The sequence below is a fragment of the Oryctolagus cuniculus genome, chromosome 13, assembly GCF_051225735.1.
Source record: "Oryctolagus cuniculus isolate XC-2025 breed Fujian yellow rabbit chromosome 13, ASM5122573v1, whole genome shotgun sequence".
Classification (NCBI taxonomy): domain Eukaryota; kingdom Metazoa; phylum Chordata; class Mammalia; order Lagomorpha; family Leporidae; genus Oryctolagus; species Oryctolagus cuniculus.
The window spans coordinates 103,375,786-103,403,529 of NC_142879.1; the positions used below are offsets into that span (position 1 = coordinate 103,375,786).

Here is a 27,744-nt window from a genome sequence, read left to right on the forward strand (position 1 = left end):
CTAAGGCACCAGGCCAGCCCTGGTCCCCACCTCCCAACCTCCCATTTCCCACTTCACAAAATCATGTGTGCCTCCTGGGATACAGAACCCAAGAAGGAGACCAAAGACAACAGGAAGGTCCTATTTTTTTTTTTTTTTTGGTCCTGTCTCATACATATTTTACTAAGAAATGGAGCCTTGGACACACATTATTATACATTGGATATAATGTAGAACAAGCAGGTGGACCTTACGTAAGGGCCTTACCTCGTCAAGATCTTTATTACCACTTCTTAAGAAGCATCTCTCCAGGACAGTTTGGAGAGCACAAAAAAGACCCATGGAGGGCTACAGTGTCGGTCCTACCCAGGGGCACATGGCAGGACTCAGCGCCTTATCTAGTCATCTGCATTAGAACTAGGGTTCAGCCTTGTGAGTTCTCCTGGAGGCACACGTTAACACATCTCTCTGAGTCCAATTAGAAGACTAGTTTAAAAATGAAGACTACCTTTGTTGATTAGATTAAATGGCCCCCCATTTTCCCTGAATTAAGTGATTCGTATTTACAGATGCAAGGTTTGGATAAAAATATATTTAAAACAAATGTTAAGAATGTATATTAAAATGAATAATATTTCTAACAACTGTAAGGATGTTGTATCAAACAGGGTACCTACCCCTTAGTAAAAGAGGTAACAAGTATGACAGTCATTTGATCAATCTGTTAAACCTCTTTGATAAACTCCCCCCAAATTAGAAAGTGATAGCAAATTCCTTTGAAAAACAAGTGATTTGTAGTCCTCTGCTTTCTACAGATGATGGACTAATTGAGTTGTCAGCAGACAGTATTAAAGTAATTTCACTTATAGATCACTGTGTGATTTCTGGTATGCGATTCAGCAGATGAGAAATGGTAGTAATGGGGCAGTTTCTGCTGCATTGTTAACACTGATACTTTGAACTAAAGGGCTTCATCCCTCCTCTAAATGCATGTCTGGACTTGCTCACTTCTCTTGTGGCTGGTCTCTCTGACCTCACGATTTCTTCTGTATAATCCTTCTTTTATACTCTGTCCAATTGTATTTTAATCTCTTTGACAGTTTCTTTCCCCACTTATTTCCTGAGTTCTGCTGCTAAATTTAGAATTTTTAGTTTTACAATTAAATTTAATTATAATTATTAATTTACAACATTTTACTTATGATGAGAGGTACGGATCCAATTTCATTCTCTGCCATAGTCTATTGACCCAGCACCACATACTGAAAATATTATCTACTTTTGCCCTGACTGGTCTGTAATACCGACTTTGTCAAATATAAATGTCTGTGTACAGTTAGATGGGTGTTTCTGAATTCTGTGCTCTTTAGATGGGCCAATTTGCATGCCCTTATCCCCTGCACTGCTTCATTGGTATAGTGTTATATTAAGTCATGATATAAAGACAGGAAAAGCATTTCTTTTATACAGGACAGAAAAACACTTTATTCTTCAGAAGTGTATTTGTAATTTTTGGATTGTCCTTCCATTTAAGTTCAGAATTATAATGTCAAGTATTATAAAATAATAAAATAACAAATGATAAAACCACCAAAGTCCATTAGGGAAGTGAAATGATTTTATGTGCATTGAGAGACTTAACATCTTTGCAATCTTAAGTCTGCTAATCCATTAATGTGGTGTTTCTCTACATTTAATTTGTATTTAGTGTCTTTTAATAAAGGTTTATAATTTTCTTGGTAAGGATCTTAGACATTACTTGTTGGATTTATTCAAAAGTTATTTATATTACGTTGCAATGTAAACTGTATCTTTTAAAAAATTAATTTTCTACACAGTAGTCCGTGGCCAACAGTGGTCTCAACATAGTAAATGGAAAATTCCAGAAATAAAATGTCCTAAGCTTTAACCTTTGAGCCACTGTGAGTGATGGAATCTTGCGCCCTCCGGCTCCACCATCTTGGCTGTCAGTTATCCTCCTTCCCAGTGTACCCACACTGTCCACACAACCTACCCCGTAGTCACTTGGCAGCCTCCAGGGTCAATGCAGCACATGCTGGGGTTCCACCATGTTTTTCAGGCAACCCCTATTTTATTTTGCAATGGTCCATAGCACAAGAGGAGAGAGCAGGGAGGGAGGGAAGGAGGGAGATAGGAAAGAGGAAAGAAGGGAGGGACGGAGGCAGGGAGGGAGGGGAGCATCATTCTATTCTCAGAATTGTCTCTCTGAACTGCATGGAATCTGCTCTGTTTGTATTAAATCACATTCACATGAGAATTGTGTTGTAGTAATTATGCATTTGCTGTGACCTGAGAATCTAACATATTAATAAATTCCTAACAAAATAAAACACAGAGGAGCAACGCTGGCAACTTGGATATGCCGAAGAGAAGCTGGAAAGCGCTTCCTGTCAGTGAGAAGGTGGAAGAGCTCAACTCTATAAGCAAGGAAAAGGTGACGTAGGCTGAGGCTGCTAAGCTCAGCAGTGAGAATCTTCGACCTGTGAAACCATGGGGAAGGAAGAGACATTCACACTAGTTTTGTGTCACGCCTCGAACTGCCGAAGTTACAGTCACAGAGCATAATGTGTGCTTAGTTAAGATGAAAAAGGAACTGGGTTTGGGAGCAGCAGACATGAACAGAAAACACACTCCAACTGACAGCAGAGTTGAAGCAGAAGGCACTGACTCTACGCCAAGGCTGAGCCAGGGGTCCCTGAGAGGAGCAACACTAATCCACTTACTGCAAGTACGGGATGGTTACACACACTCAGGAGTAGGCTCAGACTGAAAAATACAAAAATTACTGGACAGGCTCCGTCTGCTGATGCAGAAGCTACTGCCACACTTCTGGCAGAGTTGGGGAAGGCGATTAAGGAGAAAGCACAGCACCGAGAGCCAAGTCTTCAACTGTGATGACACCAGGCTCTTCTGGGAAGATGCCCAATAGCACCTCCTCTCGTAAAGGCACAAGGTGGCACCAGGGCATTTGGAAGGGCAGATGAACTCTGGGACTCTGTGGCAATGCTGCAGGGCGTGTGATGAAGCGTGCAGAGCACACAGAGTGAAGAAGCAAGGCCTTCCCCAAAATGAGAATTACATATTAGAGAGAGAGAGAGAGAGAGAACTGAATATTCACATAACCTCCAGTACCGTGCATGAGAATTGCTATAGGACTTCTATTTTATTAGTTGTTGTGAATCTCCTACTGTGCCTAATTTACAAATTGAACAGCGTGTACACAGGGTTTGGAGCTACCTGCAGCTTCAGGCACCTATTGGGGGTCTTGGGAATTATTCCCAAGAATGGTGAGGGCTACTGGGAAATCCACCAGCCTCTACTTTCACCAAGTGATCAAGGTTAATATCACTGTTTGTAAGTCATGGTGAAATCTTTTACCCTGACAGGGTGTGAAAAAAGAACATGAGAAAACATTAGACCCGTTTTACAAAACTCCTGTCTGCTACTCATCGAAAGTGTCAAGTCCCTGAAAGACAGGAGAAGTTCAAGAAACTAGCCCAGACTGGAGTCAAGGGAACACAGCGGATACCGAATGTAGAGAGGCAACCTGCTCTAGACCCTGAAACAGCAAATGGCTGACGGGAAGAAACTGGGCTAGCGGGAACACAGGCTGCAGTTTAGTTAACATCACTGTAGCACGCCAATTTCACACTCTCGATATGCAGAGCAGGGCTATGCAAGATGTTAATTATTTCCAAATAAAATGCTCTTATAAATAACATTCTCTGTTTTGTTGCTGCTGGTCTAAAAAAAAAATGCAACAGGGTTTCCTATGGTGATTTCATATCCGAAAACCTTGCTGAGCTCTCAAAGAATTTGGTCATAGAGGTCGAGAAATTCTCCACGCAGCCTGCTATATTATTTGCCAACAATGACAGCTTTTCCTTCCTTTCTTTTTCTACACTTTTTCATCTCTTGCCTTCCCACCACCCAAGGACCTATTCAACCAGCTAGACTCTCTGGGGCCTGATACTGATCAGAACTGTTGATACCTTCGTCTTTAAAGACTTAAATTCCACCTGTCCATGCCCAGATCTAATTTTAATTTCATCAGAATAATCTAGAGAAAATAAGCTGCTTTCGTTTTGAACATTTCTACCCTAGAGATAAGAATACCAATTTTGAAAGTTTCAAATACTGAAATGTGTATCCAAAAAGCATAAAAGAATGTATAACACAAAGACAAAAAAAAAGATGTAACATGAAGATAAGAAAGGAATGCAATTTGGTATTTGTTATGAAAACACATCGAAGCTGTGATTTTCACCAGTCCGAAAGCTGTTCTCCATGTCACAGAGGAGCTGGCCCGGGAAGTGGCTGCCTGGTCAGAGCTTGTTCTGCCGAGCCTTCCTGTCTTGTTCCAGATGTGGCCTTATGAGCAGTTCTCCCCAAAAGTGCTTCGGTGGAAGTAACTGATTGTCAAGGCCAGGTGGGTTTTTCCGAAGAGAAATGAGATGTACCCATCCTCTCTCCCGGGGTACCGGCGGACTCCAAGCTCAGAGCGTGGATGGCCACTTCTGTTTAGGAATGCCTTAATGCATGGCTTCACTGGCGGTGTGCATGCAGTAATTGGGAGCCAAGCTGTTACACATTTGGTAGTCCACTCAATATAGCAGTTAGCTTTCCTTAACTAACACAAAAATTGGTATCTTCAAGGCAAGGGCTGAAGTGCTAAGCCAGAAAAAAAGGAAGACAGAAAAGAAAAGAAAATCTAAAATATATGGTCATAGCAGCCAAGCAGCAGGAGGCAAGAGACTGAGTAAGAATGGAAAGGTAGTTATGTCATGTAGTCACCGAACACTTAATAAACATACTGCTTGCCAAAACTAATCCCTGGTGATGGAGGCAAAAAAGTGGCTGCCTCTGGGGCTCAGAGTGAGGAATTAACTGCAAAGGGGCACCCATGTGGGGCGGTGCAAATGTTCCGTATCTTACTTTCAACAGGGGTCATGTGGGTGCGGGCAACTGTCAGGCCTCATTGAACTGAGCACCTAAGGGCTATGTGCTGACTGCACATCATTCTCCCGTTCTATAAAATGAAGTGTCCACCGAGCTCGTGTGCTTAGGAAAAGACACGGAAAATCGAATATTAGGATGACGAGGTATTTGTCAAAGATCTGTAAGAAAGAATGTGAACAGGCAAGCACTGTAAGGTCTGAGAGCAGAGAGGAGAGGGAAGAGACTCCAGAAATCTGGAGATGCCTAGGGGGCGCAAAGCTGGCTGCCTCTGGGTTTTTGCACGGCAAGAGAAGGCTGCAAAAAGGCTTTAAGCAAAAGTGGCCCTGTTGACGTGCCTTGCTGTATGAAGTATGTTAACTTCCCAGCAAACCCTATTTCAGAGGGTCCTATGAGAGCCCCCAGTAAACTGAGAGTGGGGGAACAGAGGTAAGGAAGCAAAGAAACCAATCGGATATGATGTTCTTCTGATGTGATTAGCGAGAGTGCCCAAACAGTGGTCCACACTGGGATAGTTGAGTGGAAGAAGGCATTATGACTTAACACACCAAGAAAAGGGGTAGAAACCAAGACTGCCTTAGCGAGCCCAGGACAGGCAGTCATTCTGTTACCATCACACAGAATCACCTACAAGAAGAGACAAAAATCAACTAGATTTTGGGGAGAATAGCATTGCCCCAAACCTACAAGTATTGCTGATAAGCCTTTGGCTATTTGACCCTTAAAACAATGCTCAAGTCCCCCACATTGCATGGACAGAAAGTAGGATGCAAAGTCCATGTGACCTCCACAGAAGGTATATTCCCTAATGCCCAGACAAGTGTGAGCTTGAAGAGAAGTGGGCAAAGAAGAAACTTCCCGAAGGCAGAACCAGGGCCTGGAACGTAACAAATAGAGGAACTGGTCTTAGCAACCATGATCAGAACCCAGGGACACTTCCCGCAGAGGCCAAGAAGACTGCAATGCCTCCTGCCTTCTGCGCTCTCTGCCGTGGTCAGTATTCCAAACCTCAGACGTCTCCCAGCTTTAGGAGATTAAACACAGCTTGCAATTTGCTAATTGGGCCCGATGCAATAAATTACAGACACTGCGCATAAAATGATGGTGGTGGAAAGAAACCTCCGGAGTCTTTTATGAAGATCACTGAACTGACGGCCTGGAGGCCCTGATCCCCAGCCAGCCTTTGCTATTAACCGCGTGTCCCTGGCCCAACCCTGAGTCCTCAGGACCTCAGCACCGTCATTTGCAAGATGGGCATGAGAATGCATTCCAGTGCTGTCGCTCTAATTACAAACTGCTGTGCTTGCTGAGCCCAAAGAAAGCCACAGGCATCCGCTACAAACTGTCACCGCCGGGCCACGCCCTAAGCGTCTGGTCCACTGGTTTGGTATGGCCAGAGCATCAATCTTTTATGTTGGCAAGAAAAATTCTGGCTCTCTCACATTTTTGATTTTCCACATTATTTTGGTCTCAATATAGTACCTTAAGGAATAAAACATTACTTCTTTTTTTTTTTTAAAATGGGAAAGACACTTGCCTACCATTTTATTTAGAAACTCATATGAAAAAAAGGAGAAGAAAGTACATCTCACTTCAGAATTTCACTGTTTTTACAGTGTTTACACACTAAACTCTGGATGCTTTAAAACCCACAACATAATTGGGAGAGGATTTCTAATCTAAAAACACCACCACAACATATTTTATTGGTTAGACGGTCAAAAATAATACTCACTCAGTTCTAAAAATTGTATTTTCAACTAATTAAAATTTTAAGATGCATCTGCCATGTTTTAACTTTTGCTGCCTCCTCTAATTTTTAGCAGAAAACATGACTCTCGCTAAAAGAGGACTAAAAACTAATATGCTACAGTGATAGCTTGTTCTTCATGGGGCTCTGACTTCATGCACACATAAAAATTCAGAGCCAAACACTTTAAGAGACGAGGATCCAAACTCTGTCACTTCCCATCATTATCAACTGGGACAAAGACAAAAGGCACACGCTCTGCAAACGCTGCTGTGACGCTGTGGTGTCTGCACTGGGGTGCTGGGGCCAACAGGTCTCTATTCGTCCTTACTCAGAAGATTCTGTGACACTGCTTCTCCCTGGGGTCCTGGGAGCAGGGCACACTTGCACCCACCCTTCCCCTTTCCCCGGCCCTGTGTCCGTATCTAGACTCTCTGAGGGGCTGGACCATACCTGCACCTGACCGGGCCTCAGGCCTCCTCCAGCCTCTGAGATCATTTCTGCACAACTTTCCCAGCACCATTTGTTGAAGAGCCTGACCTTTCTCCAGGGATTGGTTTTAGCCCTTTTGTCAAAGAATAGTTGGTTGCAGACATGTGGATTAAAATTTCTGGAGTGTCTATTCTGTTCCGTTGGTCTACACGTCTATTTTTGTGCCAGTACCAGGCTGTTTTGACCATAACTACTTGTACATGTCTTGAACTCTGGTATTCTAATGCTTCAGCTTTGTTTTTATTGCTTATGGTTGCTTTAGTTTTTGGGGTCTCTTGTGTTTCCACGTGATTCTTAGCACTGTTTTTTCTAGGTCTGAGAAGAACGTTGTTGGTATTTTGATTGGGATTGCATTGAGTCTTTAACTTGCTTTGGGTAGTATGGATATTTTGATGACTTTAATTTTTCCAATCCATGAACATGGAAGATTTTGACATTTTTTGTGGCTTCCTCTGTTTATTTGTTTAATGTTTTGTAATTGTCATTGTAGAGATCTTTCACATCCTTGGTTATGTTTATTCTGCGGTATTTAAAATTTTTTGGAGCTATTGTGACTGGTATTGATCTTATAGGATCTTTCTCAGCCATGGTATTATCTGTGTCTACAATTCTCCAGCTTTACCAAACACTCATGAGTTCCAATAGTCTTGTAGTGAAGTGTTTTGGTTTCCCTATACATAGAGTCATGTCATCTGCAAGTAAGGATAATTTGACTTCCTCTTTTCCAACTTGCATCCCTTTGATTTTTTATTTCTTGCCTAATGTCTAAAACTTCTAGAACTGTATGAATAACAATGGTGTGAGTGGGCATCCTTGTCTGGTTTCACATCTCACTGGAAATTCTTCCTACTTTTTTCATTCAGTATGATACTGGCTGTGGTTTTTGTTACATTGCTTTCATTTTGTTGAGGAATGTTCCTGCTACATCCAGTTTGCTTAAGGGTTTCTTTTTTTAAGACTTATTTTATTTATTTGAAAGACAGGGTTACAGAGAGAGGTAGAGCCAGAGAGAGAGAGAGAGAGAGAGAAAGAGAGAGAGAGGAGAGAGATGGAGAGGGAGAGGGAGAAGGAGAAATCTTCCATGGCTGGTTCACTCCCCAAATGGCTGCAACAGCTGGAACTGCAACAGGCCAAACTCAGAAGCCAGCATCTTCATTCAGGTCTCCCACATGGGTGCAGGGGCCCAAGCACTTAGGCCATCTTTCATTGCTTTCCCAGGTGCATTAAAAAGGAGCTGGATTGGAACTAGAGCAGCCGGACTTTAACCAGTGACATAGGACACCAACGCTGCAGATGGTGGCTTAACCCACTATGCCACAGTGCTGGTCCAATTTTTTTCTTTTAAGAATTGGACTATGTCTCTCCATTCTCTCCTAGCCTGTGGGGTTTCTTTTTTTTTTTTTTTTTAAGATTTTATTTATTCATTTGAGAGGTAGAGTTACAGACAGTGACAGGGAGAGAGAGAGAAAGGTCTTCCTTCTGTTGGTTCACTCTCTCCAAATGGCCGCAATGGCCAGAGTTGCACCGATCCAAAGCCAGGAGCCAGGAGCTTCTTCCGGTCTCCCACATGGGTGCAGGGGCCCAAGCACTTAGGCCATTTTCTACTGCTTTCCCAGGCCACAGCAGAGAGCTGGATTGGAAGAGGAGCAGCCAGGACTAGAACCAGCGTTCATATGGGATGCTGGCGCTGCAGGTGGAGGATTAACCTACTAAGCCACAGCGCTGGCCCCCACCTGTAGGGTTTCTTATGAAAAATCAGCTGTCAGTCTAATTGGAGATCCTCTGAAAGTAATCTGGCTTTTCATGCACACTTTAGAATCTTTACCTTATGGTTTACTGTTGAAAGTCTGGCTACAATGTGTTGTGGTTAAGATCTTTTCTGGTCATGTCTATTAGAGGAATTCTACATGATTCCTGTACTTGTATGTCCCTTTCTTTCTCCAAATCAGGGAAGTTTTCTGCTATCATTTCACTAAATAGCCCTTCTAATACATTTTCTTTCCACACTTAGGAACTCCTAAGACCCATGTGTTAGGTTGTTAGATAGGATTCCATAAATCTTTAACACTGTCTTCAATCTTTCTAATTTTTTTTTTTTGCTTGCTTGTTTTGGTCTGAGATATTTCCAAAGATTTGTCTTCCAAGTTGGATATTCTTTCTTCTGCCTCACCAAGTATGTTATTAAGGTTTTCCACTGTATTTTTTTATTTGACAAACTGAATTCTTCCTTTCTAATATTTCAGATCGATTTCTCTTCAATATCTCCATCTCTAGGCAAAATTTTTCATTCATGTTGTGTGTGGATTTCTTTGACTCACAAATTTGCTTCTGATTGTTTTTGAGTAATTTTATGATCATTGTTTTGAATTCCTTTTCAGTCATTTCATCGATCTCTTTGTCTTCACATTCTAATATTAAAGTATTGTTGTGCTCTTTGGGGGAGTCATATTGTCTTCCTGGTTCATGTGAACCATATTTCTGTTTATTTTTAGGCATTTGTAGAACCATTTGTAGGTGTTCTCCTCCAGTGGCTTTTATCTTTTAAATATCTTTCTGTGGCTTTGTGGAGTGTCTGCTCTTTCAGTGGATATTCAGAGGTGTGTGCTGGGTGAGGCCAGGGAGCTCCAGTTAGTGCTTGGGAGTGCAGGGTCACACCCGAGTTGGGTGTGGTAGATCTTCTCTATTGTCAGCAGTGGGGAGGCTATGATCATTTCATGTGATTGCAACTGCCTCAGTTCCTCTCTGCCAAGGTGATCAGTGTCGGGGGCGAGCCCACAGGGCTACACCCCACCCACACAGGTAGATGAGCTACACAAAGGATCCGGATAGTCCTCAGCACCAGCACAGAACCCTCTAAAATGACCCACCCCAAGCACTCAGGGAACTCTGAACCCCTGAAACCAGTTACTGTGACTGCCCAGTGACCCGGGTACACCCCTACCCTATCATGCACAGAATTCGCACTGCCGTAATGCACTGGGCTCCTACAGTCACAGGCAGCATAGCCCCATAAGCCTGCTCTGTGTGCAGGGACAGCTGAGGCATTCCCAGAGTCTGCTGCCTGTTGGTGTTCTGCCTTGGCAGTTTGAGTATGGTCACCCGTGATAGACTTAGGGGAGAGGAACACCTCACAGGCTTAAGTAGGCACCCCATCCCCTGCCAACCCTCTAGGCCAGGCTCAAAGTCGTAGGGACAGTGGATTTACCCCTCCGATAAAATCCCCTACACGGGGTTGAATGCCCTACACGGGCAGGATCTGTGGCTGCCTGCACTCACCTAATCGAGATGGCTCCCCCTCTCTGCTTGTCACCAAAAGTCCTGGTGGCAGGGATGGGAAGCAGACGATGTGTCTCAGCATTGAGTGGGCACCTGCCCCCCGGAACTAGTGCTCTTAGCCAGACTCAAGGTCTATGTGGCCCGCAAGGTTCTCCCTGAAGCAATGTCAGCGGGGACACGGGTTGATGCAGAGTCCTTTCATGGCGTCTCCTTCTGAATTCCTGATGCTTCGCTGCGGAGTATGGCACTCTGTGGGAGTGGGAGGGACAGGGAGCGAGGTGGCTTCCCTACTCCGAGACTGGCGGTTGCTCAGACCCCACTCTGCTCCCCAGGCTGAAGTGAAAGCCAGTGGGTAGCTGTGGAATTCCCTCTCAGCTCAAACTCTGTGCCATGGGGCTGGCAATGCCTTCCGATCTTGATGCGGTAAGAAGGCGCCTCGCAGTCGGCAGCTGGCTGCAGCTGTGTCTTTGTCTTCTCTCCTCTGGTCCCTGGAACCTCCATTGTTTGTTCACTTCTTGGCTGGAAATTTCCATCAGTCAGGCCCCTGGAAACATGGTACTTCCTCTGTTCTATCCATATCCCGAAGTGTCTGAAGGTGGGGTGGCTACACCCTGTTCGGCCGTCTTGGAAGTCCTAACAATTTCTTTTACAATTCTAGCTTACGTAATACTTTTGCAGCACTGGTATTCCTTGTGTACACTTAAACTCCGAATGAATACTCATGATAGTCCAGGTTAGTGAGAGTGTAGTGTGTGCCAGGCACTGTTCTAAGTGCTTCACATGTATTCATCTATTTTTGTCCACACTGCAAACTACAAGGTAGGTGTCATTATCCCAACGCTCGAGATGACAGCACAGAGGCACTGGGGACTCAGGTGACCCGAGGTCACACAACAGATCCGAGTAAGTTGTGAATTTCTGGGCAGGCACCCGGTCGGGAGCGTCCTTGCTCTTAGCCATTACACCGCACTCCACGAAGAATCATGTGTCCCCCAAAGTGACGTGCTGGAGCCCTAATCCCCAGTGTCTGTGAACGTGACCTTACTTCAAAACAGGATCCTTGGAGACATAATCAGGTTGGGATTAGGTCATCCTGGATTAGGGCGGGCCCTACTCTGGTATGATTCATGTCCTGGTAAGAAGAGGACTCACAGCCAGAGACAAGGGGCCAGAGGCTGGCAATCTCCCACAAGGCTAGGATGCCTGGGCTACTGGAGACTGGAGGAGGCAGAAAGGACTGCGGCCCTCTGGGGAGGACAGCCGTGCCCGCAGCTGGACTGCGGATGTCTAGCCTCTGCAGCAGTCTGAGGATCAGTCTCCGTCACTGAAAGCCAGCGGCTTGGGTACTTTGCTAGGGCAGCTCTAGGAGACTAACACCATCCCTCACCTCTACTGAAGCATGTGACCCATCAACCCGTTATTTCCAGTCGTAACTAAGTGGCCGTGAAGGTAACACGGAACTCTCCTCTTAATTCTGCTGAAGCAAAGCAACTGCCAGGCTGGGGCCATGAAAATGAAAAGGCACAGCCTCACGTCCAACAGAGGTGGCATCTGCTCAGCTCCAGTGGGTCGCCGCCACATTGGTGGTAGTGGTGGGGGGACCAGGCTGGAACCTGCCAGAGCTTCCAGTGTTCAAAAGAATCTGGAAATCTGCATTGTGCAGAGAATTAGTGCCCAACACATCAAATTACTTACTAATTAATCAACAAATAACAAATTCACGTTCTAGAAACAAACTGAACAAAAAACACAGTGTAGGCCAAACAAACCACATTTATGGACCAAATATGGTCAAAGGTGCAACGTTTTACAATCTCTGTACACTTCCTTTCTTTACCTTTTTATTTTTGATTAGCTTTTAATAGAGTCAATGTGATTTGTAGGTACACATGCATCTACAATGCAATTTGTAGATACATGATACACACTTTCTCCTTTCCTATCTCTCCCTCTCAGCCTCTTTCTCCTTTTCTTTCTTTTTACTGTAATGTAATTTTAAAATATGCTATCTCAAAAACTAAAAAAAAAAAAAAAAAAAAAAGCTTTCTTGGTCTCCATTCCCTTGCATGTCACCTGACCAGGCCCTAAGTGGAGCCTTCCACCAGACCCAGGAAGCAGGTGCAGCGCTGGCACTGGGAGTTATACCAACTCAGCATCTCAGGACTAGGAAGCCCTCTTTGGGGTGACAGCTGCACCCACTTAGGGATCCAGCACCGACGGGGTCCACTACTCTGGATCCATAGCTAAAGCCCCATACTGCTGTCCCAGTCGGTTGGCTGACAGCTGGCCCAGCAGAGACCTGGAGCACTAACAAGGAAAGGTTCTGTGACAATGACAATGTGGCCTTGGTGCTGCTCGGGCTCACTGCCACTTCACTCTTAGAACTGACCGCATCACTCCATGGCTTCCCCTAGGTTCTCATCAGGTAATGTATACTCGCAGGAAGCTTTAGTGGAGTACAGCCATTCACAGTTGTCTCCCTGTATCCACCATCTTTTATCTATGAAAGTCACCCGGAAACCAGGAAACATGCAGCTTTGTGAAAATAGTTTTACAAAAACATGACTTCGTTCATCAAGTTTGAATGACAGCTTCAAAACCACAGGAAAACCTGTTCTGAGGTAAGTGTCAACTCCAGTGTAACGTATACTGCTGTTCCATAGCCTTACAGGCAGGTCTCCCTGGCTACGAGCGTTTCTTCTGGATCTGTTCAGACCTGCTGGTTACGGCACATGGACTAACAGCTGCTTCTGGTAGGTGACAGGAGGCACCTGATGTGTTGCCAGGACGCTCTCTGCTACACTGAGCTACTAAACGGCCAGCCTCACAGTCTGCTACAAATCACAGGGGTTGGGACTTGCAAAACTGACTGTCCTTCATTTTTGGATAATGAGCAATGCTAAGATGTGCAATGCCACAAAACGTGCCCAAGTCATCTCATTCATTCATTCATGCACTCATCCATTCATGTTTATTTCATTTGAATTAAACATCTCACAAATGCTGGGGCTGGTGCTATAGTGTAGTAGGCTAAGCCTCCATCTGCAACACAAGCATCCCATATGGGCACTGGTTCCTGTCCCAGCTGCTCCGCTTCCAATCCAGCTCTCTGCTTATGGCCTGGGAAAGCACTGGAAGATGGCCCAAGTCCTTGGGCCCCTGCACCTGCATGGGAGACCCAGAAGAAGCTCCTGGCTTTGGATCAGCGTAGCTCTGGCCATGCGGCCATTTGAGGAGTGAACCATCAGATGGAAGACCTTTCTCTGTCTCTTCTTCTGTCTGTAACTCCACCTCTCAAATAAGTAAAATAAAAACAAAATCTCACAAACTCCCATGGGTCTCTCTATCTATAAAATCACACTGAAGTCCACTATCTCCTTCTTCTCAGCATCCCAAATGGTCAGGACACAGGTGTTGATGCCCCGCCCCCTCCCTGTGCCAGGTGAGGATGCTGGGTAACTTGTCCAGGTTACACAGTGCCAGAGACGAAGTGAGCTCCTGGGGCTGAGCTCACCGATCTCCCCCCACAAATGAAAAGCCACGCGGATGGGCAGCTTTCAAAGCCAACTTCTACTGCTGACTCTACTTTTGGCTTTGGATGAGAGTTTAAAATCTCTAAAACCTGTCTTGTTCGTTTATAACTCAGGCAAAGAGCACGGCAGGCGACTGGGCCCATGATGGATACTGGCTTCCTTCTCCTCCCTCTCTCCTGCAAGGTCCTTCAGGAAGAAGCCCACATCCAGGAATGATCAGTGACAATCTAAATAGCTAAGAAAATAACCCCACGGATGTGGAGGTAAAGAAATAAAACGACACCAGTCCATTGTCACAGACCACGAAGGCCAGAGCACAAACTGTCATGTCTGTGCCAGCACAGGGACAGCCGGGAAAGAGGTGACTTTAAGGAGTCACGATGTGACGCCTGTTTTAGAAGGGGTGGGCCACACACACTTCCCACTTGGATTTGCTCTCTGCTGCCTACTCTGTGTGGCTCAGTGTCTCCACACAACACCTCCAAACTCACCACAGGTGAGCAAAAGTGTTTCCAACCACGGGTACGGTTTGCTGTTCCCGAGTGTGGCTACCTTTGGTGTCATGTCCCACGGTGGGGCAGGAGCCAAAAGGTCACCAGGACCGTTGCGCTGAGCAGGGCCACAAGCGCGTGACATCCTGACTCCTTGAAATCTCCCCTCTATGGGTTCAGCTCTCCCTCTGGGTGAGGCTGGATGGATGTGAGGGGGGGATGGGCTGCACCGACTGCAGGGGAAGGCAGGGAGAGAAGTCCGAGCTCGGCGTATGGAGAGGAGTCGCAGTCAGGAGGCCCGCCTAGGTTGGCCACCAGCAGCTGAAGCAATTATCAGATGCAGTGCTAAAAAATATGAAAATGCACAGCGTAGCTCAGGACATCGCTCGGAGCTTCCACTCACAAGCTGTAGAACTGTGTGTCCATAAGCCCCTTGTCCGTGTGCCTCTGGTGCTGGGTGCGGACCTGCAGGACGGGTGCTGTGTTATTGCACACGGGGGAGATGGTTACATGCTTCAGAACGACACGTTAACTTCACTCACTGCTGTGAGTGAGACACGTACATGAGTAGGCAAGGGTCTCCTTCCACTAAATGCAAGCTGGCTGGAATGACTGTGTAAGCTGCCAGGTTGTAAGAGCAAAGAGCTTGAGTCCACGAGGGTGAGGCTGAATAATCAGTTTATAAAACAGAGCATGCTGGAGTCAAGGCTGACATCACCATCTCCCACACTTCTAAACATGACTCCTCTCTTTCTTCCCACTAGCACTTGTCTAGTTCAAGCTGCTCCTTGTCTGTCTTCCATTCACACATAGTGGACAAAACATTTATCTTGGCAAACAGAGACTTGATCGCGTCCCAGTAGCCCCTGCGGGCTTCTCCCTGCATGACCGACAGGGGCCAAACTCCTCAGCGGGCCATTCCTGGCTCTCCTAAATTTGGCCCACCCTACTCATCCGGGGATTTTCAATCCTGGCTGAGCATCAGAATCTCAAGGGGAGCTTTACAAGATAAACAGGCTCATGCCCCACAGCCCAGAAATTCTGTTATTAGTCCTGGGTACCATCGAAGGGACCCAGCTTTAAACATATCTGGGTGACTCTTATGTACTCCCAGGTTGAACCCCTGCTCTCATCCAACGCCCACCCCAAGTCCCACCAAGTATCCTGGCGAGCACGGCCACGCGCAGTGACAGGGCCATGCTGATAGTCCCACGCGTGTCTGTCCCCTTCGTGGTGATTAAGAACACCGTCTGCACTGTCAGTTTCTCCTGGGTTATTTGCTCCGTGTATTTCAGGCTCCAGGGCGAAGGCAAACTTTGCATCACTCCCTCGCCCCGGGCAGTGACAAGAGTCTTCAGCGTGCAGCAGACGCTCATGTACGCTTGATACTTGCGATGACTGGGTAAATTAAAGTCTCTGAAATTTATGAAGTGTTCCTTTCTTACAGCCTGACAACCCGAACCGTCAGCCTCCAGGGTTGTTTACGCACATACTGACATGTTTGTCACAGGGAGCCTCGTTATGCCCACGTAGAAATGATAATCACCCGTCCACACAAACTATGAGATGCCAAATACAGGGTGATACCCCTACTTGTTGCCTTCCCTAGAGATAGAAGTATTTTCCATGTTTACGTATTCAATTCCCACACATCTGCAGGCGAGCAGGAAGGGGGGAGTAATAAAATAGTCCCCCATGTGTCAACACCTGACTTATAAAAGGCCCACTCGGGGGAAAGAACATCTGTGGCCCTGTTTGCCATCCTAATCCACTGTGGTGAGGCCCAGAAGAGCAAGGCCCCTTTGCCCTCAGTGTAGACAATACGGGAGTGCCGGTAACCTCACCCCACATGCTAGCCACTACCGGAGCCTGGCTTAGGCGCTCCCACCACTCCAGAAATGGTCTACAAACTCCCCTGCCTTGTCGCTGCAGCATGGGAGAAGCACCACCGTGTGTGGGGTTAGTACTTTTTCCTACCAAACAGTGCAGTTTATGGTGGCTGCCGACAGCTGAATGGCTCCGATACTTATGAGTTAAACAGTCTTGGGAGGTGCTGGCTGCGATCCTAACCACTATTTATAACGCTGTTTTGGTGGGAAAGTGCTTTCTGCATTCCAAACAACAGAATTAGACATGAACTTTCAGAATACGGTTTATTCCTTGGGCCGGGAACAGGCTTTATCTTGCTAACCGCACTACGGTCAGTATTTTCCTAAGATAAGATGGCAGCCAGGCATGCCCAACAGAAGTGAATAGTTGCCAGGAATACAGAGTGTATATATAAGGATGAAAGACAGAGGGAGTGTCGGAAGAAATAGCTAAGGACATTTTAAATTTGTTAAAGAAATATTTACTATGCATCATTAAAGGCTGCGCTGACTGTTGTGGGAGACAAAATAAGAATTAGACAAGATATTTGATTTTCAGGTCCTGGTAACCTAGGGCGCGAGATTAGGCCGCCGTGAGCACAAACAATAAAGCAGCGTGTAAAATGTGCCGTGAGTGTGAATAAACACGACATTGGATGAAGCCAGCAGAGAGCAGACAGAGCCAGAGCTGCTGATGGAGCCATCAGCAAGAGCCTCGTGTGCAGGGTTTCACAGCTGGGGGAGACGGCGAGGGAGGAGGGGACATTACAGGCAGACGTGGGGAGAGCAAGGAGAGGGCAGGCAGCAGGAAAGAGTCCAGCTGGCTCAAGTGGGAGATATTTTTAGGAGCTGGGTAGGGAGCTTTGAATGCTGGGCAAAGGGACATGGACTCCATGTAACGGAGTCGGAAGCCCCTAAGGGTTCTTTAATCACGAAAGTAGCTCTATGTGAAGATTTATCTGGTGCAGAACAAGGAGGGAAGAAGAGAATGAACACAGAAAGATGATTGGGAAATTATTATGAGGTGTGGCAGGTTAACATGATCAAGCAGGGGCTGGTGTTGCGGCACCATGGGTTGAGCTGCCATCCGCAATGTCGGCATCCCCCATGAGCACCACTTCCAATGCAGCTCCCTGCTAATGCACGTGGGAAAGCAGCTGAAGACGGCCCAAGTGCTTGGGCCTCTGCCACCCACATGAGAGAACAGGATGGAGTTCCAGGCTCCAGGCTTGGGCCTGGCCTTTTGGGGAGTGAACCAGTGGATGGAAGTTATTCTCTCTCTCTCCCCTTTCACCTCTCTCTTCCTCTAACTTTGCCTTTCCAATAAATAAAATAAAAGAGACCTTAAAAAAAGATTCTCATGCAAACCCAGGTTTTTAAATAAATAGTTAATAGCCACCTAAGGTTCCAATGCTAGTTCATTAATAAAATTATCCCCTATAATGAGAACCCATAAATCATTTTGAAAAGTTAAGACTTTGCTTGAGAAGATGCTGGCTACAATGGAAAAACCATTTTGGGAGCATCAGGTTCAGTACACAGGGCTTTATGATGAGACTCAGCACATAAAAGGATGACTTAGAAGTTTTAGCTTCATTTTTAAAGCACCATGAGTTTAAACACTGTGTTTTATGAGCATATGGAACTTAGTAAGAAATCATCTTTTTGCCGTTTTCAGTAACTTAAAAGCCAAGGTAACCACAATTTGCATATCAAGAAGTTTTGAGAGTTGAGAAAGTACCAAGGTAGTGGACTTAATGCTTTGAATTTTACAACCGTCTTGAGCTGGTGCTAAGAGGGGCGTGAGCAGACTAACCTGAAGCAGCCTGACTTAGCAGATGTCTTCCAGCTTCAAAACTGCAGTGTTGGATGAGCCGTGCCTTCCATTCCTCCTCATCTGAAAACAAACATAATGAAAACAATGGAACTAGGAGGACTGCTGGCTTATAGAAGCCAATTAGATGATTACACCTGGAGGACCATAAAAGAGTTATATGAAGTCCTATAAAATCGACATCACTTATGCCATGTATAATTTAAGAACCTAAAATAAAAATCTCAAGCTGCACTCAAAGGCTTCTAAAATAGGAGATATAATACATTCCCTTCATATATTTTTACATCAATCTCCTAAAAATTCTCGAAAATATATTACTGGATATATGAGTCTGGTTTAAACTGAATTATTTAAAATGCAGCTGACAGTTGAGTCCCAACCAGTGTCATGAGAAGCAGGGAAGAATGAAGCTAAAAGAGATAGTTCACAAAGAAACTTCCAGAAGAGACAAACACAAAAAATTCCAGGCCAAGGCAGCCAAAAGTGTCCTGCGTGGTCTAGAAAGCTGTAGGACCCGGGAGAGGGCTAATTACTGCAGGGAATGTGTGGGGAGGCTCTACATTACGGATGAACACAGAACAGGAGCTGGAGAGGGAGACAGACAGAGAGATGAGGACCAGACATTGGGGTTGGAGTGTTCATGTTGAGTACTGGATTCAGCGCCAGACAGGGCTTTGGTCTGCAGGAGCCATCGAGAGTTCTCAGTAGAGAACACATTCAAATTCGTATTTTAACAAAATGGGTTCTGGTTCTGGGTTATTAGCTGATGTGAGAAGATTCAAAAGCCAGTGGGACCTGCTTCATTACTTCAGCATCAAGAGGAGAGGAAACCAGGGCAACCGCAGAGAGAGGAGAAGGTTGAAAAATTCACTGAAGGTGCGTGCGTTTGATAGAGTGAGAGCCAGAACAGCCACCAACCAGTGGTGCACACTGACAGCTGGAGCAGTCACCAACATGGGTTATTCGGTGGCAAGCACAGGTTGTCTTGGCTGCCAACAGACCCATCTTTTCGATCAGAACCATGCCCTGCATGAATCAACCACAGTCTGAAGAAACCAACACATCAATCACTTCCTTCATTTCTGACATCGTGTTCTAGAACTTCAGAGCCCAATCTGCAATCAAGAAAAAACCATGGGAGGCTGGCCCTGTAGGGCAACAAGTTAGGCTGCCACCTACAATGTCAGCATCCCATATGGGTGCCGGTTTCCATCCCATATGGCTGGCTGCTCCACTTCCAATCCAGCTCCCTGCTAATGTGCCTGGGAAAGGAGCAGAAGATGGTCCAAGTCCTTGGGCCCCTGTCACCCATGTGGGAGACCTGTTAGAAGCTTCTGTCTCCTGGCTTCAGCCTGGCCCATCCCTGCCATTGCAGTCATTGAGGAATGAACCAGTGGATGAAAGATCTCGCTCTCTCTAACTCTGCCTTTCAAACAAATAAAATACATCTTTAAGAAAATTAGGAAAAAAGAAAAACTATGCACTCCTTTTCTCCAAGGAGAACAACCTGTGTAGTCTTTTCTTGCTACAGTAAGTCAATAGAACAGTCAGCCTTTCTCTATTCTTTTCAAAATTATTTATCTATTTTATTTGAGAGGCAGAGAGACAGGAGAGATTTTCTCCTATCCACTGATTCACTCCCCAAATGCCTTAACAGCTGAGGCTGGGCCAGGCTGAAGACTGGAGCTGGGAACTTGATCCAGTGGCAGGGACCCAAGTACCTCAGCCATCATCAGCTGCCTCCCAAGGTGCACACTGGCAGGAGCCAGAATGTAGAGTGGACCGAGACCTGAACCCAGGCACTCTGATTTGGGAGGTGGGCATCCCAAATGGTGCCTCAGTTGCCAAAGTCTGTCCCTGTCCACCTTCTATGAGGATTACTCCAGAAGGGTCTTCCACAAGAGTGGTATTCACCAGTGAAGCCGTGGAAGAAGAGTGAGAGGAGGGAATGCCCTCTGCTTTTCAGGGCACAAGGGGGGCTGTGTAGAACTTAACAGTCACAGGCAACTACAAAAGACGTTTCAGGAAGGTAATAAGAGGACAAAAATTTCCAATAACTGGGGGATTAAAGTAAAAAAAAGAGAGAGAGAGAGAAATGGAATATACCAGTAAACTTTATCCTTCCAAGAGGCTTGGCATAGCTTGAAAGGGAAGCTGAATCATTCAAAAAGTTTTAGTTGTTGTTATTGATTTTTTATTTCCATTGTTCATGCTAATAAAAGAAAGACATGGAAAGAGGAGTGGCAAATAATGGAGCGAATCCAAGAGAAGGCGGCAACAAGAACTCTGGTAGGGTTAGCCATGTGAAAGAAGAGAAACGGTTTTATTTATTGGAAAGGAGGAGTATCAGAGAGAGGAAGGGAGACAAATACAGAGTTCTTCCATCCACTAGTTCAGTCCCCAAGTGCCCACAACAGCTAAGGCTAGGCGACATTGAAGCCAGGAGCCTGGAGCTCCATTGGGTCTCCCACATGGGTAGCAAGGACCCAAGTACTCAAGCCATCATCTGCCACCTCTCAGGACACAATCAGAACAGAGTAGCTGGGTCTCCAACTAGGCATTCTGATACGGGATGCAGGCAACCCAAGCAGTAGCTTAACTCCTTGCCCTACGGTGTCTGTCCCCGGCTCCCTCTCTACATTTAGGAAGAATGTTTGGTGGATACAGATGAAATTTTTTGTGTAGGAATAAAGTTGAGGGGGTTCAAATCCAATTGTCAGATCATAAGAGAGGGGAAAAGAACAGGAAGGGGGGGCACAGAGAGAGAGAGAGAGAATAAGACAAAGTATATGAATGAAGGGATATTTAAGAATTTGAGAGGAAAAAAATCCACCAGAAATGTGGAGAAAAGAAAGAAGGGGTTTTCAGTATTTGAGATCTTAGAGCAATTCTGGTTGACAAAAGGCAAAGAAATTATAAAACAGAATTCTGAGCATCAGAAGCTCAGAAACATGAATTTGGAGAAGCAGATTATAATCAGAGGGCTTCGGGGAAGATGATAGTTTTAAGCCCAGAGCTGACATCATTGAGGAAGTTGGAGCACTAGCATGAAGTCAGCCAATAGCAAGAACGGCAAAGGGGTGATGGTGGTATACAACTTACACAAGAAGCTGCCGATAAAGGCACCAGCATAATCTGTATTCGACAGTGCACAGCAAAGGGGCACATAAAACTCCATACTTTCTCTTGATATGATTGTGAAAAAAAAAAAAAAGGCATTGGCACTGTCTGTGAAAGCCAGATTTAAATTTCTGGGAAGGAGAAGGAAGAGGAATTATAGGAAAAGGTCCAAACTGTAAGAATTTGTTCACAGGAGGGCAGAAGGTCCAGATGACAGGAACTGGAAGGGGTCCGCGGTGCAGCAGCTGGGGTTCTGTGTGCCCCGGGTAGGCCGGACTGCTTGGAAGGAGGGCTCCGCCCGAGGTGGTGGGTGACTCAACACTATCTCTTTCTCTCTGTCTCTTACCTAGTCCATGAGATAGGGCCTCCTGGTCACCAGTCTCTTCCTCTCTTAGAATCTGCTTGCCCACCATAAGCTCAACAGGGCCAGTTAAGTCCCTCCAGCTTGAAGGAACAAGATGAGATGCAGACCTAAACACGCTGTGCTACCTCACCTTCCGTACACGGTACATGAAATGTCAGCATCCTTATTCTAATCTTGACTTCCGTCAAGGGTACAGAAGTTGGGAAAAGGAAAATGTGGGGTACTAACTGGTCCCTTCAGACTCCGACCACGAGACTGTAAACAGTCAGAGAGCAGTGTGAAAGGACCTGTTAGGGGAGTCAACTGGGTACAGAACTTGCCAGCCACAGGGGCTTAAAGGCCAAGTACGAGCAAGGCCTAACCCTGAGAGCTTGTTCAGCTGAAAAACACAACTGCAGTGGGGAGATTTATGACTGGGGAGTCACTGCCTATGTGTAACAGATTTGAGACCCCTTCTCATGGCATTGTGGTGTGGTGCACTTTTCAGGACACCTGTTCACTTCGTATAAGCTGTCGGCTCTATTCCCATCGAGTAAAACTGTTCATGATATGTTCTTATCCTGTAGATATTTCCTGCATTTCTACTGATGCTTCCTTTTCATTCTTGTGAATCTGAACTTTGTTATTTTCCTTGGTAGGGGTGTGTCAATTTTATTAATACTTTCAAACACACACCTTTTCACTTTGTTGACTTTTTCTATTTTATGCCTACTTCTTTACTTATCTTATGTCTACTTTTAAACTCTTTATTATTGTCTTCTTCCAAGTTTAAGCATTTTCCCAGCTTTTTGAGATGCAAAATTATATCACTGTTTTTTAACCTGACCATTTTAAACATAAGGATATAAAGCTATATGTTTTCTCTGAATCCTGCTTTGCGGCTCACAAGTTTGATGCTGACTCTTCAATATTTTCTAATTTCTACTGTATTTCCTTTGAATCTTTTGTGATTACTTAGAAGGATGTTCTTTATTTCCAAGCAGAGTGAGGACTTTCCAGTGACGGTTCTATTATCTGTTTCTGGTCACATTCCACTATGCACATTTGCTGCAGGATTTCAATGCTCTGAGAGTCATTAAGACTTGTTCTTTGTCCCGGCACCTGTTCTGTTTTCATAAAACTTCCACGTGCACTGGAAAAGTGTGTGTTCTGCAGCTGTTGGGAATGTTCTATAAATAGCAACAGGTCAAGTTTGTGCTAAGAATCTTAAATATTGATTTGCTGAAATCTGCTTCTTCTATCAATTGCTGAAAGAAGGTTCTTAATTTGCTAAGCTGATGCATTTGTTTATTTCTCTTTGTCAATTTTAGCTGTTTATGTTTTGAAGTTACATTATCAGGAACATATAAATTTAGAATTTTTGTATTTCAATGGGATTGACACTTTTATCATTATAAAATATTCCCTTTATCTTTCATAATATATTTTTTCCTTAATGACCTACTCTGATATTAATATATCAGATTCTATTAGTGTTTGTACAATATACTTTTTTCTATATGTTCTTATGTAATATATATCTTGTTGATTTTTTTTAGTTCAGCCCCCAGATTTTTGGCTTTTAATTGAACTAAATCTATTTGTAATAAATTAATTACTGATTTTAAGAACATTTTCTTGTTAGTTTTCTTCTCTTTTTAAAAGACTTATTCATTTTTATTTGCAAGGCAGAGAGAGAGAGAGAGAGAGACCTTCCATCCACTGGTTCACTCCCAATGTCTACAACAGGTGGGGTTCAGCCAAGCAGAAGACAGAAGCCAGGAGCTCCATCCGGGTCTCCGAGGTGGGTGGCAGGAACCCAAGCACTGGGGCCTTCATCTGCTGTTTTCCCAGGCACATTAGCAGGGAGCTGGATACGTGGGGGAGCCAGGACTCAATTCCAGGGACTCCAATATGGGATGCAGGTGCCCCAGGAGCAGCCTAACCCACCTCACTGTGCTGCAACACCACCCATTCCTGTTAGTCTCTGCTCATCCCGTCTGTCTTCTGTCTGCTTTGATTCCCCCAATATTCTTGACTAATCAATTCTTCATTATTCCGTTTTATTTCCTGCTGAACTTTAAGCATTATTGAAAATGTTGAAGTGTTTAAAGCTAGTCTCCTTGAGACTGAAAGCACTCTTGACTTACTACAGTTGACTTTTACTACTTCCTGACCTAGCTAAAAATATCAGTCGAACCACTCATGTCCACCTTCCCTTTGTTCACTGTCTTGCTATACTGCTGTATTTCGAGCCTACAAGACCGCTGTAGCTGCTGCTTCGCATAGCCGGGCCATTCTCACATTTACTCACAGACTTGCTCCGCTGTGTTCTTCGTTTTGGCCCCGAGGTTCTGATTCCACAGGGCGTCACTTTTTCCCAGCTGAAGTGACTTCTGCAGAGCCAATGCAGAGCCTCCTCACGACTGTCCCCCACCCTCTGTCTAATTCTGCCTCCATCAGAATACGACTTCCAGTGGGTACGCAATGTCAGCCTGCAGGATTTTTCCTTCCTATACTGAAAACAGGAGGCTGTCATTCTGATAGTAATGATTTCTGTACCACAGCCAGTCATCAATCTTAACTGTTGCACCTTTGAAGCGACCGTTTCTTTTGGTTGATCTAAGAGTTGTTTTTTCACACTTGGATTCTCAAGTGTCACAGTGCTGTAACTGGGCCTGGCTTTCTTTTTTTTTTTTTAAATTTTTATTTATTCATTTGATAGATAGAGTTAGACAGTGAGAGAGAGAGACAGAGAGAAAGGTCTTCCTTTTCCGTTGGTTTACTCCCCAAGTGGCCACTACAGCCGGTGCGCTGCGCCAATCCAAAGCCAGGAGCCAGGACCTTCTTCCTGGTCTCCCATGTGGGTGCAGGGGCCCAAGCACTTGGGCCATCCTCCACTGCCCTCCCAGGCCACAGCAGAGAGCTGGACTGGAAGGGGAGCAACCGGGACTAGAACCTGGGATGCCAGCGCTGCAGGTGGAGGATTAGTCAAGTGAGCCACGGTGCTGGCCCCAGGCCTGGCTTTCTTTATATTAATTTTGCTTGAGATTCAGTAGGTTTCTTGTGCTTCCTGAATGTATAGGATATTTTTCATCAGGTTGGAAAATCTCTTGGTCATTATCATTTCAAATCCTGTTTATTTGTTTTATTTTCCTTTTTAATTTTTTTTATTGTAACTTTTAATTAGTTTTTAACAGATTTAGCATGATTGGCAGATTCAATTCTAAGAACATAATGATAGTCCCTATCTCCTTCCTTTCACCCCTCCCTTTCTTTTTTTAGTTTTTCAGATAACATATTTTAAAAGTACATTATAGTAAAAAGGCTCAATACTTCATCAAATAAGAAGTTTAACAAGTAAAACACAAAAAGATCCTAGTTTAGTGGGAACTCAGACAATGGCTATGAACAATAATTGAAGGTAGGGTGTTTGGGAAGTGATTAGACTGGATTAGGCCATGAGGGTACAGGCTCCATGACTGAATCCCATGGCTTTATAAGGGCAGAGACAGGTGTGCTCCCTTGTCACATGGCACTGTGCGCCCACCACCCAGGACTCTACCAGGAAGCTGCATCGGCAGGGGCTCGGCCAGTACAGCTGCCCATTGTGACTGTGAACCTCCTGCTGCAGCGTGACCCTCTTTCCCCACACAGCTAGCCCGCTCAGAGGAGAAATGAAAAGCTGCCTGGCACAGGTCCAGTTTCCGGACCTAGACAGCTTTACTCTTAAATCTTGGAGTATACCGAAAGTATTGAATTGCTATTGAAGAGGGTAAATAAATTTGTGATCTTTTTAAAGGCTTTTGGTTTTATCATTTTTAAAAATTATGTCTGCTTTCTATTTTCTATTTTGTTGCTATGCACTTTTCTTCTACCTTCTACTTACTTTGGGCTTATTTTGCTTTTATTTTTTTTCCAGCTATGGAAGCTTAGATAATTTATTTTAGATCTTTCTTCTTTTTGAGTCTTAGTATCCTAAAGCTATGCATTTTCCTCTGAGCACAACTTTGGCTGCACTCTGTAAGCAATGATGTATTTTCATTTTTATTACATTCAAAGCATTTTCTGATTTCCTTTATACTTTCTCTCTGACCATGATTTATTTAAAAGTGTGTTGTGTAATTTTCAAATATTTGAGATCAGTGTTCCAGTCCATTGCTGCTGATCTTTAACTCAATTTAATTATGGTGGAGAAAAGTTATTAAAACTTGTTTCATGACCTAACACATGATCCACATGTGTACTTTTAAAGGAATGTGTAAAAAGGTACTTCAAAAAGTTTGTAGGAAATAGAATTAAAGATACATTTATTTTCATGCAGAAAATTTAAATGGTAATACAAAGGATCTTCAAAAAGTCAACAGAAAATCTCTATAATGAAAAGATCGTATAAGGATTTCAAAATTACTCTGCCTTAAAATAAAGGTATCTTTTAATCCCATTTCCCCACAAGCTGAAGTCCTCTCATATGTTGCCACTATTGCGTGAAGTATTCCATAAATGCCAACAAAACCCAACCGTTAACAGTGTTGTTTCTGTTTCTGTTTCTTTGTGAGTGTGCTGATGTTCTAACTTATTCTATCAGTTGCTGAGGTGGAGGTGCTGAAGCACCAGTTAAGAACAGGCACATTTATCTATTTCTCCTTTCTGCTCTGTCAGTGTTTGCTTCAAATATTTTAAAGCTGTTACTGAGTTCATAGACATTAAATATTATGTATTTTAGACTCATGAAATCCTTTATCATTATGAAATGCCAGTTGTTATCATCAGAAACATTTCATGTTTCAAGGCCTACTTTGTTGGATATTAACATAACATACACCAGTTTTCTTAATGAATAGTGTTTACATGGTATTTCTTTCTGATTCTATGGCTTTTTACCTACATGGTTATATCTGAATAGAATTTCTTACATACAATATTTTCAGTAGTCTCTTCTTATTTTCAGCTTCTCTTTCTGTGGTTTCAGTTAACCATGGTCTACAACACCTCACAAACAGTAAAAGGAAAACTAAAGAAATAACAAATTCCTAAGTCCTATTTCGTGTGCTGTTCTGAGTAGCATGATGGAAATCTCACTCCATCCTGCTCCCACCTGCCCAGGACATGGATCACTCTTATGTCCAGTGCATCCAGCTGTGTGCTACCTGCCTGTTAGTCACGCAGTAGCCATCTCGATTAGTATTAGATCAACTACTGTGTTATTATGGTGCCTAATTCTACAGTAACTTTTATTTTATACAATAATGAACACAAAGCACAAGAGTAGTGGTACTGGCAATTTTATTACACTATATAGCTATTGCTCTATTTTATTATTATATTTGATGTCTAATTTATAAATTAAACTTAATCATAGGCACATATGTGCATGTATAGGAAACATATAATGTAGGGTTCAGTACCTATTGGTGGCTGCAGGCATCCACTAGGGATCTTGAAATGTGTCTCTGTGGATAGGAGGAGGCACTGTTGTTAAGTCTTGCTATTTTATTCAGCCTGAAGCCTGTGCCTTTAAGGTATTTGGAACACTTAAACTTACTACACTTATTTATATGGCTGATCTGAATCAAACATATTATCTTCTATTTGTCCCTAATTGTTTTTATCCCCTTTTCCCATTTCTCCTGCCATCATTTGGGGTTGCTTTCTTTTATACTATTCATTTCATCAAATACACTTGGATTTTTGTAGTTTTAGTGGTTGTGCTGGTGTTTAAACCATGCACTTTCACTTATCACACAAGACCTAACAACAGTGCCTGGCCGGGTCTGGAGAAGACAATCACTGGAGGCCTGAGCGACATTAGTGAAACCGTCACTGAGGGGGCGAAGCGGCCACCTCCCTGTGTCGAGGTGGGGGTCTGTTAACTCACCTCCCTGTGTCGAGGTGGGAAGTCTGTGAACACTGTCACTCACATAAAACAGAAAAGAGAAAATACACCCAAGAAAGCAGTAGGTTTGACTAAGGAGCTTTCTAGGCAGAAGGCTGAAACTGTGGCTTCTTTTAGCCATGTTTGGTAAGTTATGCACAGAGAGTGATGAACTAACAGAAGAACTATTGCAAGTTCAAGAG

General features: G+C 44.3%; 1 protein-coding gene and 1 long non-coding RNA gene across 2 annotated transcripts in view; both read right to left on the reverse strand.

Moving 5' to 3' along the window:
- ZNF438 (zinc finger protein 438) overlaps positions 1-27,744 on the reverse strand; it is a 154,911-nt gene that overhangs the window by 59,474 nt on the left and 67,693 nt on the right. The window lies entirely within an intron of this gene.
- Positions 1-27,744, reverse strand: part of LOC149122826 (uncharacterized) — a 36,946-nt gene that overhangs the window by 1,081 nt on the left and 8,121 nt on the right. Inside the window, exon 2 of the long non-coding RNA XR_016219245.1 lies at positions 18,183-18,263. This is a non-coding gene — a long non-coding RNA (uncharacterized LOC149122826). The remainder of the gene's footprint in view (positions 1-18,182; positions 18,264-27,744) is intronic.